General features: G+C 38.4%; 1 non-coding gene across 1 annotated transcript; it reads left to right on the top strand.

The window, feature by feature from the left end:
* Positions 1 to 11,480: 11,480 nt before the first annotated feature.
* LOC112861778 (U6 spliceosomal RNA) lies at positions 11,481 to 11,587 on the top strand. Its single transcript, XR_003223678.1, has one exon. It is a non-coding gene; the product is annotated as a U6 spliceosomal RNA (small nuclear RNA).
* The last annotated feature ends 12,087 nt before the right edge of the window (positions 11,588 to 23,674 follow it).

The raw sequence follows: 23,674 nt of genomic DNA, 5'->3' as shown, positions 1-23,674 counted from the left end.
TCGTGTATTTAGATGCTTGTAGAGTGTAAAATTATGGGTTTGGTGGTTTGTAGCCAGAATTTGCTTCCCCACTTCATCCTTGCTCTTACTTGAATTTTGAAGGGTTTCGAGAGTATGTTTTTGTTTTCCTCTGCAAAGCAGATAAAGAGTATGTAAACTCCCCCAAGGAACTCTCCTCAGATTGATAATTGGAGAAAATTCCTCTCCATTTTGGAGCTGCACATTTTTCAAGTCAAGTCATACAAAAAGAGGATAGCTTGGGTCAGGCAGAGGGTTGGACTCATAATGTCTACAGCTTTTCCACACTGGACTAGTTCATCTGCTTGCCCTTCACCTCTTCCAGAAGAGATTTTATTCTCTTTTTAGTTTTTTTTTTTTTTTATTTTTTTTTCAACGTTTATTTATTTTTGGGACAGAGAGAGACAGAGCATGAACGGGGGAGGGGTAGAGAGAGAGGGAGACACAGAATCGGAAACAGGCTCCAGGCTCTGAGCCATCAGCCCAGAGCCTGACGCGGGGCTGGAACGCGGGGCTCGAACTCACGGACCGCGAGATCGTGACCTGGCTGAAGTCGGACGCTTAACCGACTGTGCCACCCAGGTGCCCCATATTCTCTTTTTAGTTTAAGGAGCAACCTAGAAAGCTGATTGGTTCAGAGCTGTAGAGAATATCAATTTTAGTTCATTTATTCTCTGCATGAGCCAAATATAAACTTACTTTGAAAGAAGAGTCTACAGCTGAATTGTTCACCTCTGTTCCTCTACATGGGTGTGTTACTGTGTACCCTTGAACAGGAGAACACCAGCTTTTGTCAACTTTTTGGGTTGCTCTAAGCTCATCCTGATTTTGTGACTTCTATACTTAAATCTCAGGGACTCCTGGGAGCTGAAGTCAATTTGCCTTTCAGAAGTCTTACGTAGAGTTATAATTACTGAATCTAAATCATGCACAGCTATACGTAAATTATGGTAGTTTTAATTGTTGTTTTTGTTTTATTTATTTATTTATTTATTTATTTATTTATTTATTTGGAGGGCTGGGAAGGTCTTTTTTTGTTTGTTTGTTTGTTTGTTTGTTTGTTTGTTTGGGTTTTTTTGGTGGCAACTAACAGAAAATCCACTTCAACTAACTCAGGCAACCGAGGCAGGGAAGGCAATTTATTGATTTATGAAAACTAAAGATTGAAGAAGCAGAAAAGTTATGAATGCATCTGGGCCTTAAGTCAGCAGGAAACCTTGACCCCTCTCTCTCTCTCTCTCTCTCTCTCTCTCTCCCCCTCCCTCCCTCCCTCCCTCTCTCTCCTTTCCTCTTCTCCTACCCATGACTCACCTTTGCTCTTCTCAGGGAGTTGGCTTCATTCTCTTTCACTATAGACTTACCACTGATACCATTTCCCATTTTGTGGTTTCTATGTACCAGAGAGGTACTGAATCTCTTCTTTACGTGGTGGTTAAAGCTGCTTATGGAAAAGCTTTGCATGGCTTAGCTGGGGGAGGTGCCCACCCCTGGACTAATCTATAGTAATGCCTTGCAAGAACTTGATGGTTTCCATGGGAACCACAGGTAGGATTGGGGAGAGAAAGAGGGGAGGAGGAAGAAGTCCCAAAGGAAGGGGAGGAACAAGGATGCTTGGCATCCACAGAAAGGAACCAGTACATGTCCATTAGAGAAATGTGGTATAGCTGTATGGGTACAAGGATATTCCTTATCTGTATTTGAGTGAGTGAACTGATCTACGTTTATTTGTCACTGCCCCACTTCCCAAGATTGGATTTTTCCCCTTTCAAGCATGTGTAAAAATAGGCTTATTTGTGTGTACTTAATGCTAATTAAGATTTTTTTGGTATTATGGGATAAGTTATACCATAAAATTCAACTTTTTCCTTCATGTACTTGATTGTTGATTGGCTGATCCTGGATCCACAAAGAAGTTTGAAGTGGCTTAAAAAGAAACACATTCAAACTCCTTTGATTATGTGTCATATGCCAAAAATAAAACAAATCTTCCACAGAGTCAGTGCCGAAAATAAACTGTAATTTCAGTCATGGAATTGAAGCATCCTGAGACTCACACAGCAGATCTTGTAAAACTGCATTTGACTTCATTTGTATTTTTATTTTTTGACTTCAAAGGTTATGTAAGCATTGTGTAGCCCATGGCTCATCCCATTACTGGATAAAGGAAAACTTTAAAAATCTCCCAGAAGTTTCCTCTGATTATAAATGAATAGAAAGAGTGGAATTTTTGACAGTCAATGGATACATTTAACAAATGATTAGTCATTAAAAACATAAATAAAAAGAAGCCAAAGTCACCTTGGCCTTGACTGAGACTATTTTTTTCTTCCCCTTTTAACCTTATTTGGATGGACTTAAAGCAAAATGCACTACTAAAAATTGAACAAACCACTTATCTCTGCACACTGTTCTTGTTTTCCTTTTTCCAACATCCATCTTTTAATGCATACTGCATAGAGAGTCTGTCTTGATAGACAGAGGAACGTTTCCCACCAGAGGGCAATTTGGCAATACTTTATCTATGTAGTCTCCACTATGGATTTGCCTTAGATTAGAGAGATAATTAATAAGGACAACTCCAAATCACATAAACTGGCTACAAAAATTTCAGTAAAGAGATAAATGAATAAATTAAATTGTCTTTTATTTACTTATTATTACTTTTTTTTTTTTTTTTTTTTTTTTTTTTGGTTCATTCAACTTGCACCAACAAAGGGCAGCTAAATTCTGGATATTTCCCAAGGATTTATTGTTTGTGCTTGTCAGCACACCTGAGCAAAATCAAACTCTTAAGAATTATCTAATCTAACTTTACAGGTGGCTTCAGGGAGAAATAAATATCTAAATGCTTACGGGCAAGTCAAGTGTAAAATATGCTTTGTGAAAATGCCTGCTAAATTTGACATGACATGCTTTATTATAACAATGGATGATCTGATAGTAAGGGCCCTCGGGCTTTTGGGGCTCAGTGGTGTCAATTTTGGGAATAAGGGTAAAAGATTTTTATCTTCAAACTTCTCTGCTATGCTTTCTTTTGGGGATCTTTTAGGAATGTTCATAATTGTTACTCAATAAAAATAACACCCAAAAAATAGAATATCTGCCATAGCATTTTTATATGAAGGATCCAAGATTATCATCAAGCTATCAGTTTATCCTGGGATACTTAGTTTGTGTGAACTCAATTATTGGCATAAATTTTTAAAACTTAGAAGTTCGTTTCTTGACCGCTCCTATCAACTTGCCATTTGTATTTGTAACAGATTTCTCAAATTTGATATTTCTTACACTGAACCCTTGATCTTCCTCCACCAATCTGGTGTACCTAAAGACATATCCATCTCAGTAAATGGCAACTCCATATTTTCAGTTGTTCAGGCCATGATCTTGTAGTCACCCTGACTCCTATCTTTCTCTTATTTCCTAACATTCAAATGATTTGTGTATTTTATTGGTTTCATCTTGAAAATATATTTAGAATCCAATCAATTCTCACTTCTTTCATTACCACCTTTCTCGTCCAAGCAACCATCATCTATGGCGTGGCTTGTTGCAGTAGCCTTACTGTGGCCTTCCCGTTGCACTCTTTCTCCAAATAGTCTATCTTCAAAAGAGCAGCCAGAGTGATACTGTAAAAACCTGATATTCTTCTGCTTAAACTTTCCAATAACATTCCATTTCTTCCAAAGTAAAGGCCCTTCAAAGCCTTCCCAGCCCTACAAAATCCACCCTCTACCTCACCATCTCATTCACCTGTCTGATCTCACTTCTGGGGACTCTCTACCCTGTTGAACTTCAGCCACATTGTCTTCTTTGCCTTTCTTTCATTCTGAAGTTGCTAGTGGCAGCCCCTGTGACTATTTCCTCCGTCCTGAGTTCTCAGCTCCTGACCCCCAGCATAAAAACTACCAGCCTTGATTCTGGTAGTGAACAGTCATCAGGAGAAAATAGTTCCTACTATACTCCTTTAAAGTCTTCTATTGACATCACATGTATCCTCTAAGCATGAAGATCAGCTAAATCACATGTGATAGAAGGAAAGGGAAGATGGAGGAGAGCTAATGTAACTGTAAAATTATGAAGTTGGAGCCATAAGCCACTGATGAGATTACTTATAAAAATACCTATTATTTTATATTCTTAGCTTTCATTAAATCTAGACATTTCATATGAAACTTTCTGTACCATTTTGAAGAATGGGATTTTCACAGGCAACACCTAACCAACCTCTTGAAATATGTGTATATGTGTGTATATGAAGAAAAGTTTCCTAGGCATCCAACTAAGGCTGACAGGGTAGAGTTTTCTTCCAGTTTTGGCAGATAGAAGTGGTCAGCTTCTGGTCAGCTTTGGCAGATAGAAGAAACTCTGGTCAGCTTTGGCAGATAGAAGTGTTGTCATCATTGATACCTCTAATCTAGACAAACAACTGAATAAGACGATGAATTTTAAGGTCCTAGATCCTGACCAAAGAATAAAAGAAATCAAATAGCCAAAAAAATTCATGCTCCACAAGGTTCAGATTAAGAAGCACTGATGAGGGGCGCCTGGGTGGCGCAGTCGGTTAAGCGTCCGACTTCAGCCAGGTCACGATCTCGCGGTCCGTGAGTTCGAGCCCCGCGTCGGGCTCTGGGCTGATGGCTCAGAGCCTGGAGCCTGTTTCCGATTCTGTGTCTCCCTCTCTCTCTGCCCCTCCCCTGTTCATGCTCTGTCTCTCTCTGTCCCAAAAATAAATAAATGTTGAAAAAAAAAAAAGAAGCACTGATGAAATTCACCAAAGCAAGCATTGCTATTTCATGTATTACAGTTCTCTTAATAAAATAAGGTATCAACATAATCCATCTCTGGGGGCTTCTGAGCAGAGATTCAGGATAAAGATCAGGTTTCCAGGACTGACTACAAATGTGCTCATCCTTTGGGAACACAGGAAAGGAACTCTAATGGTGTAGAAATCTTCGCAGGGCAGCCTGGGGAAAAAAAAAAAAAAAGACTAGCAGAAAGGAGAAGAGCAGACTACCTGGGAAAAAAAGAGACCAGCAGAGAGGAGAAGAACAGACTAGACAGCAAACTGTCCCAAAGAGCTTGAAGTCAGTAGCTCCCCAAACTATGCTTGATGCTTTCAAGGGGTGGAGAAGTAAATGAGTGATTGACATTAAGCCTTACTTGTTCAGATATACTGTGATTTTTGTTTGACTTTATTAATGAAATTAAACATTATTCTTATCTCTTATGGCCAATTACTAGATTATTTTTAAGTGATCAGACTTTGTCTAGAAATTGGCATTCTTTTCCTATGATTTTCATATTTTCTAAATTCTCGGAGTTTCCTGAAATTCCTAGCAAGAATTCTGGATATCCTAGCACTAATCTTATTTTATTTTTTTAAATCTGCAGTTCCCACCATCAACTGTGAACCCCTCCTTACCATCATTTTTTTTTTTTTTAGTTTTACTGAGGTAAAACTGACAAGGAAAATTATAAGACAATTAAAGGTAAAGCTATTTACCTTCCATGATTCTTAAAGAAAACACTTTTATTTCTTTTTGTTCTTCTGTTTCCTCCTCTCTGTTATAAGCTTACATGCTAGCTTTATAATTAATTATAGTTATAATCTATTATTAGTTTCTCGTTATGATGGATTATGACTTAACCCACTTACACAGTGATCTTGCTAAGTTTTGTTTTTTGTTGTCTTCGTTATTTATTTTTGTTTCTATCAACTATAAACAGCATCTCGATTCCACTTCTCTCTTCTTCCTCATGTTCAACTGTCTGTACTTATACATTTATATTGTCAAATTTCATAACATTCCTTTTTTTTCTGTCAGTAAATACTTCTACTTTTTATATGTTGTTTGTTGTTTTAACTGACTCCTAAAGAGGACTTACTATGTGTCAAAAGCACTAAGTACTAAGTTACTTTGTGTAAAGTAACTTAAGCCTCTCAATAAGACTATAAAATAGATAACTATTGTTTGTCTTTTTTAACTTAATATTTATTTATTTTTGACACAGAATGAGAGAGAGAGCAAGAGCAGGGGAGGGGCAGAGAAAGAGGGAGACAGAGAATCCCAACCAGGCTTCTCGTTGCCAGCACAAAGCTCTATGTGGGGCTCAAACCCACAAACCCTGAGATCATGACCCGAACCAAAGTCAGACACTCAATCAGCTGAGCCACCCAGGTGTTCAACTATTATTTCTATCTTACAGAAAGGAAATTGAGTAACATAGAAATTAAGTAAATTTCTGGATTCATATGGCCAGTAAGAATTTTAGAGTCTGTTTTCTAAAATATTGGATAATACTATCTCTTTAGGTTGTCTCTTAAAGTTGAAAGTCATTAACCATTATTTATATTCTAATGACAACATAAACACTATCCATTGCAGTGTCAAGTAATGAGTATTATGATTACACTTAGTTTTTTATCTGGTTTATTTGTTTTCTAATTGCTTTTCTTTTTTTTCTTACATTGCCTGCCTTTTCTGTCTTATAAAATCTTTTAATATCTCAAGAGTAGTATTGAATCTCCTTTTTTCTTTGACACCTTTCCCCAAGTCTTTCATTATCCTCCACTGATGGATCACTGCACAATCAATCCTCTCGTGGACTGAATCATTTGTTTGCAAATTTCACATTTTCCTCCTTAATTTACTGTCTTGCTGTGCCATAATGTATCCTCAAATAATATCCTAAGAAATGGTGGCAGAAAGTAACTTTCAGGGAAATAACATTTTTGATGGTCTTAGAAGTGTGTCCTTCTTGGGACAGTTGGTTTAACTGATTTTAGGACTCTAAGTTGTCAGTAATTTCTACTCAAAGCTTTGAAGGCATTGTTCCATTACCTTCTAGCATTCAAAACTGTGGATTGGATGACCAGTGCCAAACTACACTTGTCATTCATTGATGTCCTGGTTCTTCTTCTTGGAACCTAATAGGATAATCTTTCTCCATGGTATTCTGAAATGATATGAAAATATGACAATTAGAGTGGGCTCTAATATTTCATGAACTGGTCTTTTTTAGTCTGGGGACTTTTGTCTTCCATTCTAGGAATGAACTCTCTCTTTCTTTTTCATTTCCTTCTCTCTGTCTTCTCTGGTCTATTTCTAAAATTCCTATGAATAGGATATTGGACTTCTGAATTATTATATCTGTTAATATATGTCTTACAACATTTCTCTCACTTTTTTTTTTTAATTTTTTTTTCAACGTTTTTTAATTTATTTTTGGGACAGAGAGAGACAGAGCATGAACGGGGGAGGGGCAGAGAGAGAGGGAGACACAGAATCGGAAACAGGCTCCAGGCTCCGAGCCATCAGCCCAGAGCCCGACGCGGGGCTCGAACTCACGGACCGCGAGATCGTGACCTGGCTGAAGTCGGACGCTTAACCGACTGCGCCACCCAGGCGCCCCGATTTCCCTCACTTTTAAAACCTTTTTAACTTTGATTTTTATTCTGGATTTACTCAACAGTCTCAACTCTTGCAATTTTTTTCCTTTTCTTATTTTAATTTCAAAAAACATATTTTTGTAAGCATCTAGAGCTCTTTTTGTTCTCTAACTTTTCTTTCCTCATTGTATCTTTTTTGTTTCTTTGTTTTATGGATGCAGGATCTTCTCTGATCTTTCTAACATTAATTAGAAAGATTTGTTTTTCTCTAGGGGTGCCTGGATGGCTCAGTCGGTTGAATATCTAACTCTTGATTTTGACTCAGGTCATGATCTCAGGATTATAGAATTGAGCCCCAAGTTGGGCTTTGCATTGGACATGGAACCTGGTTGAGATTTTTCTCTCTCTCCCTCTCTCTCTCTTTCTACCTCCCTCCCTCTCCCCCATCCCTCTCTCCTGCTTACATTCTCTCTCTAAAATAAAAAAATAATAAAAAAATTAAGAAAGATTTTTTTCTACATTCTGAATTAACTCTCTTTCCTTCAGGATCACTTTTTTTCTGTTGTTAATTTTGATTTTGATTTGTGTGTTGTTGTTGCAGTATTTTCTCATGTTTGGTGTCCCTTGTTTTTCATGTATATTTAAGCACAGGCCACTGAAGTCAGTTTGTAAGCTTTCTGAGGGTAGGCAGGGCTTGTCAATCAGCCAGCTGCACTGTAGGGTGAGTGGTCAGGGAGCCAGCTCTCACACTAGGGGACTCTACCCTGACAGAACAGATGCATTTGCTCCCGTGCCTTTCTTGGCTGTCCTGGTTCTTCTTAGATTGCTCATTCAATACCATGAGAAAAGATCCTCCTCCTTTTTCCATTTGTTGGTTCGTTCAAAGAGTATATGTCTGACTGCCAGGAGTGCTGTGTTTAGGGGGAGGGAAGGAAGTGGCCAGGTAGTCCATATTTTGTACTTCCATTAGTCCTTCATTCCATGCCCCCTGTTTTACTCTGACTCTTCATTGTCCCTGTGATTCTGAGAGCCACACCTCTCCAGTGCTGTGCACAGCCAATGGGTTTCATTCTCTAAGGCTTTCCCCTCACATTTCAGGCTTCAGCTTCCTCCATTCCACATCAACAAACACCAGTCATCCTCGTTCAGGAAAATGTTAAAATCTCTGTTCTGATGACAGCTCCCTTCACAGTTTCTTCAGCCTTCCAGGACTGAAGATCTTCCTTTCCAGTTCTCATTGTTATTCCACCACAGTTTAATTAAATCTGAAGTTCCTGGGTGAGGCTTAGTTATAGATGTGAATGTTTATATATAAAAAAAAAAAGATCTATGAATGATCATAACATGGAACTGGGGAGAGAACAATAGCTTTTGCTGTGAGCACAGAGGAGCAGGTTGTAATCTCTCTCAGTGCTGGTATTTGTCTCTTTGTACGACCTGTTTTACCTTTCCTGCCTTGGTAGACATTTTTGAAAGACACTTGATTACATATTAAGTCATTAACCAAAGTTTGGAGAGTGCCATATCAAGCTACTGAAGTGTTATTATCAAGTTCTGTTAGTTGTCACATATGAGTGACTGTTTTTAATGGTCATAGGATCAGGGCATTGCTGAGTCCTGTGTTTCCATGGCACAGTGGCACAGAAAAGTCTCCTGTGATGCCCATTTACAGGAATACAGGTCTTTGTGGCCACTCACGCAATGATGTAATATTATGTCACTCTTAAACTTCCCATAAGGAAAATGATGCATTCCTATGTTAAGCACATACCTGAATATATATGTATCCCAGTTCAAATTATCCTGTTGAAAATTCCTAGTATGATAATTTCCCTTGAAATACGATTGGAAATATGTATTTTTAGTATGTAAGTTTGCAAAACTTTTACCTGAAGCATGATTGTATTCATTTGGTTAGAAATCTCTGAGTTGTTTTCCATGTCCCACTTTCAAGTTAAAGCTGCCACTCCCTGGAAGGTAAGTTTTCCCCGCTATAACAGAGTTCGGAAATTCTAGTGTGCATCACCTGGTGAATTTATTAAAAATACAAAATGCTGGGCCTTGAACCTAGAAAGTCTGATTCAGGACACCTGGACCAAGGCCCAGGAATCTGCTTTGAAATTAAATTGTACAGGTTATTCCAATGCAGTTAGTACGTGCGTTTGAGAATCCCACTCTGAGGCATAGAGGAAAAAGAGGGAGATTAACTAACAAGCCAGTGTATCTTGATAAATACTTTAAGAGGAAATAGATCAGAGAAAATCAGATGTAAAAGTCTCTAATGTACCTGGGTCCCACTAGAGTTAAATAGATGGTGATTCACATTATACATGTAAATGAACCAAAGAGATATGGATGTCATTATTAGATTTCTTTCTTTCTCTCTTCTTTCCTTCCTTCCTTCCTTCCTTCCTTCCTTCCTTCCTTCCTTCCTTCCTTCCTCTCTCTTTCTTTTTTCTTTCTCTCTTTCTTAAGAAAAACTCATTTACTTAAAGAAGTTTTAATTACCAAAATGCTAAACTTTGAAATGATGATATTTTCATTTGCTTTGTGAATAATAATCCTAAAGAATAATGTTTCTTCTGCATATTGAATTGATGGGCCTCTCTCAAATACACAAGATACATAACCTCCACCTGCCCTTTTAAAATAAATAGCACTTTTCATACTTGTCTTTTCCCAAGAATATCTCTTATTCTCTGAACCCCTTTGTTTGTTCATTGCATCAGGGCAAACCACAGGCTCTAACACAAAAGTGAACAGGTAAACATGTTGGAACTGGAAGACTTTCTTTGCTGTCAAGTATTTTACTTGGAAGAAAGATCACCAAAGGGAGCTATTTAGTTGAGAATAAATATTCAAATAAAGTTAGCATTGCATTCAAGCTATCTCGCTCACTTTTTAAGAACTTGAGCTATTTTCCTCTGCCTTATTATACATGTAGACAGGTAGAAACCTGCAAACTCAAACTGTGAAGGAAGAAAGGTGACAGAAGTCTTTGTTAGATTCTTAAAGTAGATTGGCCTGTCTTCCTCTAGTGTATATCCAGCAGACAAGTAGTTGTGATTGTTTTACAGGTATTCAATTCTACAGGGAAGTTACTCACTCTGATTGAAAAGTCTAGCACGATTGGGCCCAAAATAACAATGGCCAGATGCCAAGTGAAATTCCCTGTAAGCATGAATATCTTCCCCATTTCCACAATCCCAGACAAAGGTTGCTTCAAATCTGTTCACCACCAGCCCCCACTCTGTCTGTCTACTAGGGCAAAAGCCCTTCACTTACCTTCACTTAAATTGTTTCTACTAGCCTCCATTTCTCACTTGGCTGTAAGTTTGTAGCCAACATTTAATGGCTTACATGTGGCCTGATTTAGCAAAACTTAGATCTGCTAAACCCGCAGTTTTACAGATATGTTAATCCATAAATGATTAACTTCCTTTTACACATAGAAATTTCCTCAATTTGGGGGCTAGTCACACAGGAGAGAAGAAAGAAAGGGAAAAATAAGGAGGATGTCTGTCTTTGAACCCATCATCCTCCTATAACCTAATAGTTCCTTCACTCGGGGCTTGGAAATGGACTTCAATCTTCTCTTTCCATTATTTTTCTTGTGACAGTTTTTTTTTAAGGATCAGCTTACCTACAACATCTTGTAACCAAAATTAAAAATAAAATCAAGAGAAGGAAAATTTGCTAATTCACATATTATAAGGTTGATGAGAATATGCTTAAGAAAAGTAAATATATCAACCATTTTTATTCATTAAAAATGCATTTACTGATGGCTCATTCTTCAAAATTTTTTGAAGTTAATTTATTTTTGCAGAGAGAGAGAGAGAGAGAGAGCACATGAGTAGGGGAGGGGCAGAGAGAGAAGGAGACACAGACTCTGAAACAGGCTCCAGGCTCTAAGCTGTCAGCACCGAGCCTGACGCGGGGCTTGAACTCATGGACAGCAAGATCATGACCTGAGCCGAAGTTGGATGCTCAACCGACTGAGCCACCCAGGCACCCCCACTGATGGCTCATTCTATGCCAGGCACTGAGTTTAAATAATGGTCCTACTGTGTCTGCTTTGGCAACACATATACTAAAATTAGAACAATACAAAGAAGATTAGCATGACTCCTGTGCAAGGATGAAATGTAAATTCGTAAAGTATTCTGTATTTTTTATATTAATTTTTTTAATGTCTTACTTATTCTTAAGAGAGAGAGAGACAGAGCAGGAGCAGGTGAGCGCAGAGCGAGAGAGGGACACAGAATCTGAAGTAGGCTCCAGGCTCTGAGCTGTCAGCACAGAGCCCGATGCGGGGCTTGAACTCATAGAGTGAGAATCATGACCTGAGCCGAAGTTGGACGCTCAACCAACTGAGCCACCCAGGCACCCCTCTGTATTTTTTTAAAAGAGGAAGAAATAGACTCTCACTGATTGTTACATTCATATCACCCAAACTTAGAAAAAATGTAGTCTTCATTTCTACCTGCCACTTGTGTTTATTGATTTTTATTTTAGAAAAACAGTTTTTTATTTCTTGCCCTTTTCTATCACAGAAGAATATTTTCTGGTGTTTTTGAAATCTTCTATGATGGTTCATTATCATCAGTCCTCAAACTGTGGTTGCTATATGCTGGGATGGGACTGCCATCTGAGGGCTTAATGGCGAGATATATGAGTCAAAATACAATGATCTGACATGGCATCATGTTTGTGATCTCAAGTTGAGTTCTTTACCTAGTAAGTAACAGCAACTATTTCCTAATTTTTTCTTGGGTACTACCAGCCAAGATTAAAGAAATATAATATTAATACAGTAACATCAGACACTAATCATCAAAATATTTCCATTAGATTTTTTTCTCTTAATTACAATAGAATATGAGTTTAGCTTTCTTCATTTTATAGTACTTTAAATTGTAATACAAGACACGAATGAAAACAGGTGGTTCTGCCTGGCCCTGTGGTTCAGTTTTCTGGACCCAGGAGTAGGACCAGGCTGCCTTGTCATAGATGACTAAAAGCCCCATGGCAAACCAAGCTGAGGAGAGGAATTGATGAGGTAATTAGATCTATGTGAGCAGACCAATTCATGTCAAATAAATAATTTAATTCTAGCCTTTTTCATTAATATTTTAAAAACTGGAAGATGGGAGATTTTTGGCTGTCTCCTTCTCGTACCCATAAATGACACTCACAGCATTCAAAATGCCTGTTGCTAGTGTAAGCTTAAAAAGTATCTCAAGCATTAGATTAGCATTAAAAGGTTTGAGACTAATACCTAGATTTTGACTCCTAATCAAATGCTTTTCCCAGTATAATACGATATCTTGGTCTTCAGCAGGAGATATTTTTACTTTTTTTTTTTTTTTTCAACGTTTATTTATTTTTGGGACAGAGAGAGACAGAGCATGAACGGGGGAGGGGCAGAGAGAGAGGGAGACACAGAATCGGAAACAGGCTCCAGGCTCTGAGCCATCAGCCCAGAGCCTGACGCGGGGCTCGAACTCACGGACTGTGAGATTGTGACCTGGCTGAAGTCGGACGCTTAACCAACTGCGCCACCCAGGCGCCCCAGGAGATATTTTTGCTGAAAGGGAATTTCTTATAGGACATAAAGGCTAATAGGATCTATTCTGGAATGCCCAACAGAATCCTTTAGCCTTAGTCTTCAAGGTCCAAGTGTGAGCAACTGTCACAAGCTGCAAGTTCTCAGCAGAAGCAAGTATGTGGACACAGGGATGAGACAGAGATGGAAGGAATAAGAAGTATTGTTTCTCTCCTGTCTCCTGTCCTGCCCCCAACCAAAATGTACCCATGACTCTCACTTCTGAATCAGTTTTGAAGGCAGAGAGAGCACTTGCAGAATGGCTGGATATTCGCAGAAGTACTGCTCTTCGTTTTAGTGCCCCTTATATCTGAAATCCAGAACAATTGCAATCCTTGATTCCTGGGTTAAACCACAACGTTGAGAAGCTGCTCTATGTGAAGAGAGAGGGTGATGTGCCTGGTGGCTGAATCGGTTGGACATACAGCTTTGGATTTCGACTCAGGTCATGATCCCAGGATCATAGTAATCAGGCTCCACACTGAGTGTGTAGCCTGCTTAAGATTCTCGTTCTTTCTCCTCCCCTCCCTTTTCTCTCCCCCCCCCCCACTTGCTCTCTCTCTCTCAAATAAAAATTAAAAACAATAAAAATAATTTAAAAATAAAAAATAATTTTAAAAAGAGAGAGGGTAAGTGGATCAATCACTTTCTGAAGTCATTTCCTAACAGTCAAATGAAAAATCTCATGACAAAACCTGACACGATTTATTATTTTTTTCAATTTTTTTATTCAATTAAATTTTAATGTAGTAGTAGCATATTAGAAAGTAGTAACATCAAACTATTTGGTTGCATAGGACAGATTTCTTTTTTTTTAATTTTTTTTAACATTTATTCACCTTTGAGAGACAGACAGAGGACAGTGGGGGAGGGGCAGAGAGAGAGGGGACACAGAATCGGAAGCAGGCTCCAGGCTCTGAGCTGTCAGCACAGAGCCCAATGCAGGGCTTGAACCCATGTGAGATCATGACCTGAGCTGAAGTGGATCACTTAACCAATTGAGCCACCCAGGCACCCCATGGGACAGATTTCTAAAAAATACTTTGAACTTCCTAATTCCACTGTAATTTCCCAAATTGTCACCATGGTATAGTACAGACAAAGGCATATTTAAAGAATTGTAGTCTATTGCAAAGGAAACATAAAATACCAGGCATAAAGCAAAATAACATTTGAACAACACAAACATAATTTAAAAATGAGGGGAACCTGGGTAGCTCAGTTGGTTAAGGATCAGACTTTTGATTTCGAGATCAATTCCCAAGTTGGACTCCTTGCTGGGCATAGATCCTGCTTAAGATTCTCTTTTTCCCAGTTGTTGAGCCCGGGAAGACAGAGCTCAGTTCGGTGGGGGAACAAAGGCACTGTCAAGTGCCATTTCCCTCACCCATCCCCCAGCCAAAATTCCAAAAGGAACCAGTTCCCGTCACCAAACTTGCCTGCACCCCGCAAATGCCAGCGCTGTGCTTCTGTGTATCCATCCCTCCGATGGGCCTGCCTCCCTCCCAGTGCTGCAGGCCCCCTCCCGCAGGCGACCACCGACAGCAATGTAGCTAAGCCTGCCCCTCCCACCCCTGTGCACCTTGTGGATCCGCCCCGGCTAATATGCCCTTGGCCAGATCCCATCAAAGCAGCACCACAAGCCTGGCAGTGTGCAAGTAGCACAGACAGGGGCCACACCACTCCACAGTGAGTCCTGCCCCTGGGAGAGGGGAGGGGAAGGTACACACCAGTCTGACTGTGGCCCCAGCAGTGGGCTGGGGCAGACATCAGGTCTGACTGTGGCCCTGCCCACCAACACAAGTTACTCCAGACAGCACAGGGGAAGTGCCCTGCAGTTTGGAGCCACCACAGGGACTAACCAAAATGACAAAACGGAATAATTCTCAAAAGAAACTCCAGAAAGTAGCGACAGCTAATGAATTGATCAAAAACGATTTAAGCAATATAATGGAACAAGAATTTAGAATAATAGTCATCAAATTAATTGCTGGGATTGAAAAAGCAGAGAGGAGAGCAGAGAATCTATTGCTACAGAGATCAAGGGGCTAAGAAATAGTCATGAGGAGCTAAAAAATGCTACAAATGAGGTGCAAAATAAAATGGAGGCAGCCATAGCACAGATTGAAGAGGCAGAGTAGAGAATAGATGAATTAGAAGAAAAAATTATAGAATTAATAATTATTAATTATAATTAATATTAATTATAATTAATAATCATAAAATTATGGTATGATACTATACATGGGAAACCTGACAGACTCCACCAGAAGTCTGCTAGAACTGATACATGAATTCAGCAAAGTTGCAGGATACAAAATCAATGTACAGAAATCAGTTGCATTCTTATACACTAATAATGAAGCAACAGAAAGACAAATAAACTGATCCCATTCACAATTGCACCAAGAATCATAAAATACCTAGGAATAAACCTACCCAAAGATGTAAAAGATCTGTATGCTGAAAACTATAAAAGCTTAAGAAGGAAATTGAAGAAGATACAAAGAAATGGAAAGACATTCCGTGCTCATGGATTGGAAGAATAAATATTGTTAAAATGTCAATACTACCCAAAGCAATCTTCACATTCAATGCAATCCCAATCAAAATTGCACCAGCATTATTCTTGAACCTAGAACAAGCAATCCTAAAATTTGTGTGGAACCACAAAAGACCCCAAATAGCCAAAGTAATATTGAAGGAGAAAACCAAAGCGGAAGGCATCACAATCCCAGACTTTAGCCTCTACTACAAAACTGTAATCATCAAGACAGCATGGTATTGGCACAAAAACAGACACATGGGCCAATGGAATAGAATAGAGATTCCAGAATTGGACCCACAAAAGTATGGCCAACTAGTCTTTGACAAAGCAGGAAAGAATATCCAATGGAAGAAAGACAGTCTCTTCAACAAATGGTGCTGGGAGAACTGGACAGCAACATTCAGAAGAATGAAACTAGACCACTTTCTTATACCATTCACAAAAATAAACTCAAAACGGATGAAGGACCTGAATGTGAGACAGGAAACCATCAAAACCCTAGAGGAGAAAGCAGGAAAAAACCTCTCTGACCTCAGCCGTAGCAATTTCTTACTTGACACATTTCCAAAGGCAAGGAAATTAAAAGCAAAAATGAACTATTAGGACCTCATGAAGATAAAAAGCTTCTGCACTGCAAAGGAAACAATCAAAAAACTAAAAGCAACCGACAGAATAGGAAAAGATATTTGCAAATGACTTATCAGACAAAGGGCTAGTATCCAAAATCTATACAGAACTCACCAAACTCCACACCCGAAAAACAAATAATCCAGTGAAGAAATGGGCAGAAGACATGAATAACACTTCTCTAAAGAAGACATCCAGATGGCCAGCAGGCACATGAAAAGATGCTCAGTGTTGCTCCTCATCAGTGAAATACAAATCAAAACCACGCTGAGATATCACCTCATGCCAGTCAGAGTGGCTAAAATGAACAAATCAGGAGACTATTGATGCTGGCAAGGATGTGGAGAAACGGGAACCCTCTTGCACTGTTGGTGGGAATGCAAACTGGTGCAGCCGCTCTGAAAAATAGTGTGGAGGTTCCTCAAAAATTAAAAATAGATCTACCCTGTGACCCAGCAATAGCACTGCTAGGAATTTACCCAAGGGATACAGGAGTACTGATGCATAGGGGCACTTGTACCCCAATGTTTATAGCAGCACTTTCAACAATAGCCAAATTATGGAAAGAGCCTAAATGTCCATCAACTGACGAATGGATAAAGAAATTGTGGTTTCTATATACAATGGAATACTACGTGGCAATGAGAAAGAATGAAATATGGCCTTTTGTAGCAAAGTGGATGGAACTGGAGAGTGTTATTCTAAGTGAAATAAGTGATACAGAGAAAGACAGATACCATATGTTTTCACTCTTATGTGTATCCTGAGAAACTTAACAGAAGACCATGGGGGAGGGGAAGGAAAAAAAAGGTTAGAGAGGGAGGGAGCCAAAGCATAAGAGACTCTTAAAAACTGAGAACAAACTGAGGGTTGATGGGGGTGGGAGGGAGGGGAAAGTGGGTGATGGGCATTGAGGAAGACACCTGTTGTGATGAGCACTGGGTGTTGTATGTAAATCAGTTTGACAATAAATTTCATATTAAAAAAAAGATTCTCTCTCTCCCTCTCTCTGCACCGCTCCCCCACTTGCTCATGCTCTCAGTCTCTCTCTCTCTCTCAAAAAAAAAAAAAAAAAAAACAAAACCTATTGTGATTTATTGACTTTATGTACTTTAATAAGTTGATGTCTCCAGAATTAAAAACCAATTATTACTAGAGTCAATATGGCCATTACTTGCTAAAGGAGATTAGAAAACAGTCAAATCAGAGAGAATCACTTGTTTCTACTCCCAAAGCATGTATACGCATCCCTCTCTTTCCTCACAACTTCTGATTTTATGGTAACAAATGATCTTTCACTCTATGTGAGAGAAGTATCCAGTGTAAAAAATGGCATTCTATTTCTTTTGTGATATTTTTTGCATTTTTGAAAACAAATTGCTTGATTTCTTAATGCATTTCTGACAACTTCATTATAGTCTCTAGCTGCTCAGTGACTTTACCAAGAGAAAGTTCTCAGAGGAGTTATTCCTTTTTGTGTCTTCTAGCATGGAAAAGGAAGAGACATGACAGAAATTACTAGAAAAAGGTGTTTCGAGATGTCTGGAACTATTACCTAAAATATAGAACTCTATTCTCTGCCTGGAGAGGTAGCTTTATCTTGAATGAGTGCTATTCCTGTCAAATCCAGGAGAAAAGTTAAATATATCTGAGATCAGAATAGATAGCCAGTTCTAGTCTAAACTTCAGTTCAAAACTGACACAGTTAAACACAACTTTAACTCTTGTTTTCAGATATTATTTTTAAAATATATCAACAATTAGTTGGTGAAACTAATAACATAACAGGGAGATCAGAAATTCCGTTTTTATAATTAATAATAGAAATCACAGAAAACACCCCATTCAATGAAAGTAAATTCTATTTAACACATTTTTCTTCTTTTCTGAAAATGATGGATGACAGTATCAGAACTTCAAGAAGTAAAGGTAGTTCTGTGAAAATCAGTGAAAGGAGTCAAATTATGCTATCAATCATTTATATCTTCTAAGTATTCCCATTAACATTTACAATCTGATCAAAGTTTTGGCCTTCCATCTGGTCCCCATAAATTATATTCACAACATCCAAAATTTGTATAGTGTTTAGTCTCAATTTAAAATAATTTGAAATTAAACTGGTTGGTTGGTAAAGATTGAAATGCAAAGCAATGCAGGCCAGGGTAAAGTTAAATTTGAACCAGAGCTATAGCATCTTATTATAAATAGGCTTAAAATAAAGTCTTTGTCTTTGCTGACTGATACAGGAAACTGAGGAAATTCTATGGGGGTAATTAAAATAAAGAGAAATCCAAAAATACCCTTGGATTTGAGGTATCCAGAAAATGTATGTAAAGGTTTTGGGTTTTGCTTTGGTTTGTGTCCTAAATATAGTTGCTATAAATTCATCACTTTACTTACTCTGTTTCCATGGGGTTTTTAGAATAAGAGATAAAAGGATACTATCCAGAAGCATATTTGTTGAACAACAGCTAGAGTGAATTATAACTATAGTCTATACTAAACATACAAAAATCCACTACACTTCGTTCCTTTCTTGGGAATATCTAGACTTTTTTTAAAGTTTATTTATTTATTTTTTAGAGAGAGTGAGCACAAGCTGAGGGCGGGGCAGAGAGAAAGGGAGCGAGAGGGAGAGGGAGGGAGAGGGAGAGGGGGAGAGAGAGAGAGAGAGAGAGAGAGAGAGAGAGAGTCAGTCCCCCAAGCAGGCTCTGTGGTGTGAGTGCAGGACTATCTAGACTTTTTAATTGCCAGTTACTTTTTAAGTCATTAAACTCTGTTTAGACTTAACTATAAGTTTTATAGTTTTCCTTGCTCAATTATTATTTTTTAAATTCACAGCTTTTTCTTATACTCATTTTTTTTTTTTTTTATTTTGCTGGAACTTATACACTAGTAAGTCTTTCTGAGAAATTCTGTGGGTGGTAAACTTCATGAAACTTTACAGGTCTTAGTATTAGTTTGCATGTTTGTTTCAAAATTATTTTCCTACAGAAATTTTGAAAAGTTGTTTCACTATTTTTTTTTTTGCATTCATAGTTACTGATGGAAAGTCAATAGAATATATTAACGTAGGACAAAGTAGGTAGATTAAGTGTATTTATTTGTTTTTCTGAATGTTTATTTTTGAGAGAGAGGGAGAGAGAGAGAGAGACAGATTGCAAGCAGGGGAGGGGCAGAGAGAGAGAGAGGGAGACACAATATCCGAAGCAGGTTCCAGGCTCCAAGCTGTCACCACAGAGCCTGACATGGGGCTCAAATTCACAAACTGTGAGATCATGACCTGAGCCAAAGTCAGACACTCAACCTACTGAGCCACCCAGGTGCCCGAGATTCTTGATTTTAAAGAGTGAAAGTGGTAAGGGAGTTCAGGGTGTTTGTGGTGAGTGATTAATCTGAATGAGGAGAGGAGTTCCCCGGGTGGCTCAGTTGGTTGACTGTCTGACTTTTGATTTCAACTCAGATCATGAACTCACAGTTCAGTTCATGGGTACAAGTCCTGCATTGGGCTCTGCACAGTCAGTGTGGTGCCTACTTGGAATTCTGTCTCCCTCTCTCTTTGTCCCTTCCCCACTCATGCTATCTCTCTCTCAAAATATAAATAAATAAATAAAACTTTTGCACTAGGAGAGAAGAGTGAACCAAAGGGATATGTTAAGATTTTGAAAGCAGTAAGATCAATGGATTGGATATTCCAACAAGGTCAAAACATAGTAGGAATAGGCATACAGAGTAGGTGTGATGGTTAATTTTATGTGCAATTTGACTGGCTCATGGTGCCCAGATATTTGGTCAGACATTATTCTGGTTGTTTCAGTGAGGGTGTTAGGAGATAGCATTTAGATCAGTACATTTTGAGTAAAGCAGATTGCTCTCCATAACGTAGGTGGGCCTTATCCAATATATATGTAACGAATATATGTAATTTCTGATACATTGAAAACATCACTGATCATTTTTTTTAAGTGCTTCACCCATCCAAGGGTGTAATAAAGCATGGGAAGTGTATACCTATGCATAGTATCTCAGTTCCCTAAGGATATACTTAAGGTTAAGCTGTATTCTTAAGGTTATACTTCAGATGATAAAAATAAATAACAGTAATAGGAACAATGATAATGATGGTGACATTAGTATCAATAGTGATTTTAAAAGCTAATGACAATACCTTTGTGTAGTGCTCTATGTTATGCACTTCATGTACATTACCTCATTTAAGCCTTACAATAACTATGGAATACGTATACTAATTAGCTTTATTTTAGAGATACAGAAACTGAAACTTTTAAAGGTTAAACAAATTGTCCAAGCCCATACAATGACTAAGTAGCAGCACAGTGCTGGAAAACAGATCTGCTTTATTACTTCACTTATCTCTTTGTATTTTTAACTTAGACACAAATATATAATAATCCAGAATCACTACCTTATTCTTCTTTTCCTCCTTCTGACATTATCTTTTTATGTTATTCTGCCCCTCAGTCTTCTTCCTGGACTCTAGTGACTTTGTGACCCTAAGTAGAATTTCCATCCCTGGGCAATTCATATCAGCCCCATAGAGCTTGCCATCTTCTACAATGTGAGGGAGTTGGCCAAGATGACCTCTGTGCTCTTCCTGCCCCTCATTTTGTGAGAGTGTGCATTTGCCTAACATATACTTTGGTAGTTGTATTTGTTTTTTTCTGCTGCATAACAAATTATCACAAATTCAGAGTCTTAATGCAACACAATGTTATGATCTCAATACAAAATTCTTGTGGGTCAAGTATTAGGGCAAAATGTGTCTGAATTCTTTAATACTTGGGTCTATGAGCTTATCTGAGGCTCAGGGTCCTCTTCCAAGCTTAGCAGCTGTTGGTAGAATTCAGTTCTTTGTGGCTGTAGCCTAAGGTCCCTGTTTTCTTGCTGGGTTTTGGAAGCGGATCACTCTCAACTTTTAAAAGTCACCTGCACATGCCTGACGCATGCCCTCTCCACAATAGCAGTTTGTGTTTTCAAGGCCCCCAGAAGAAACTCTGACTTTTGTGTCTTCTAGAACCCATATTATTTATTTGATTACATCAGACCTACCCACATTGAAGGAAAGGAGATTTTTGCCTAAACAATAGGATTTAGAAGTCCATCCATTCTGATATATGTTGTTCTTATTCACATTTTTTTATATTTTGAAAAGAAACTTTTTTTTAACTTTATTTTCTGTATTTTAAAATTTACATCCAAATTAGCAGATAGTGAAGCAATGATTTCAGGAGTAGATTCCTTAGTGCCCCTTACCCATTTAGCCCATCCCCCCTCCCACAACCCCTCCAGTAACCCTCTGTTTGTTCTCCATATTTATGAGTCTCTTCTATTTTGTCCCCCTCCCTGTTTCTATATTATTTTTCCCCTTCCCTTCTGTTCATCTGTTTTGTCTCTTAAAGTCCTCATATGAGTGAAGTCATATGATTTTTGTCTTTCTCTGACTGACTAATTTCACTTAGCATAATACCCTCCAGTTCCATCCACGTAGTTGCAAATGGCAAGATTTCATTCTTTTTGATTGCCAAGTAATACTCCATTGTATATATATGCCACATCTTCTTTATCCATTCATCTGCTGATGGACTTTTGGGTTCTTTCCATAGTTTGGCTATTGTTGATAGTGCTGCTATAAACATGGGGGTGCATGTGTCCCTTCAAAACAGCATACCTGTATCCCTTGGATAAATGCCTAGTAGTGCAATTGCTGGGTCATAGGGTAGTTCTCTTTTTAGTTTTTTGAGGAACCTCCATACTGTTTTCCAGAGTGGCTGCACCAGCTTGCATTGCCACCAACAATACAAAAGAGATCCTCTTTCTCTGCATCCTCGCCAACATCTGTTGTTGCCTGAGTTGTTAATGTTACCCATTCTGACAGGTGTAAGGTGGTATCTCATTGTGGTTTTGATTTGTATTTCCCTGATGATGAGTGATGTTGAGCATTTTTTCATGTGTCGGTTGATCATCTGGCTGTCTTCTTTGGAGAAGTGTCTCTATTCATGACTTTTGCTCATTTCTTTGCTGGATTATTTGTTTTTTGGGTGTGGAGTTTGATAAGTTCTTTGTAGATTTTGGATACTAACCCTTTGTCTGACATGTCATTTGCAAATATCTTCTCCCATTCTGTCGGTTGCCTTTTAGTTTTGCTGATTGTTTCCTTCACTGTGCAGAAGCTTTTTCTTTTGATGAGGTCCCAGTAGTTCATTTTTGCTTCTGTTTCCCTTGCCTCCGGAGACGTGTTGAGTAAGAAGTTGCTGCAGGCAAGATCAAAGAGGTTTTTGCCTGCTTTCTCCTTGAGGATTTTGATGGCTTCCTGTCATACATTGAGATCTTTCATCCATTTTGAGTTTATTTTTGTGTATGGTGTAAGAAAGTGGTCCAGGTTCATTCTTCTACATGTCACTGTCCAGTTTTCCCAGCACCACTTGCTCAAGAGACTGTCTTTATTCCATTGGATATTCTTTCCTGCTTTGTCAAAGATTAGTTGGCCATATGTCTGTGGGTCCATTTCTGGATTCTCTATTCTGTTCCATTGATCTGAGTGTCTGTTTTTGTGCCAGTACCATACTGTCTTGATGATTACAACTTTGTAATACAGCATGAAGTCTGGGATTGTGATGCCTCCTGTTTTGGTTTTCTTTTTCGAGATTGCTTTGGCTATTCGGGGTCTTTTCTGATTCCATACAAATTTTAGGATTATTTGTTCTAGCTCTGTGAAGAATGCTGGTGTTACTTTGATAGGGATTGCGTTGAATATGTAGATTGCTTTGGGACTCATTCACTTTTTTTTCAAGGTTTGTTTATTTATTTGTTTGTTTATTTATTTAGAAAATCAGTACAGAGCTAGATGTGGGGCTTGATCCCAAGAACCATGATATCAGGACATGAGCCAAAATCAAGAATTGGATGCTTAACTGACTGAGCCACTCAGGCATCCATGCTCATTCACTTATAATTGCTATATTAATTCCTATTGTATGAACATACCAATTATCTTTCAGATCTTAGTTCCGAAATTTCTTCAGAAAGGACTTTTCTAATTTGGCAAACTCCCCCAGTATCTCCTTGCCCTATAAGTAATTAATTAATTAAGTAAATGAATAAATAAATAAATCCCTTAATGGAACACTGTGATAGCACTCAGCATTTTTCTTTGTAATGCTTCTTCATTATTTGTAATTATTTTAATTATTTAATTTCTCTCTCCCACACCAGATTATAAACCCCATGAAGGAAGTTGCCTTGTTTATTTTGCTCACTTTTGTGTCCTCAGAGCCTAACACAGAGGAGATCAAAACATATTTGTTGAATGAAGAATATTCCTATGCAAACATTTCTAACAGCGTAATGTTAATTGAACTGTATGGCTGTGTGCATTGGTGAAATGCAGAAGGCAGAATTTCAAAGTCAAAACCCCTGTCAATAAAAGCAGGAAACAAGAGGTTGGTGAACACAGGGCATC

This window comes from Puma concolor, chromosome A1 (genome assembly GCF_028749965.1).
Source record: "Puma concolor isolate L17-30 chromosome A1, mPumCon1.1.hap2, whole genome shotgun sequence".
Lineage (NCBI taxonomy): Eukaryota > Metazoa > Chordata > Mammalia > Carnivora > Felidae > Puma > Puma concolor.
The sequence above is the reverse complement of the archived record's forward strand: the minus strand, read 5'-3'. Positions and strand labels throughout refer to the sequence as shown.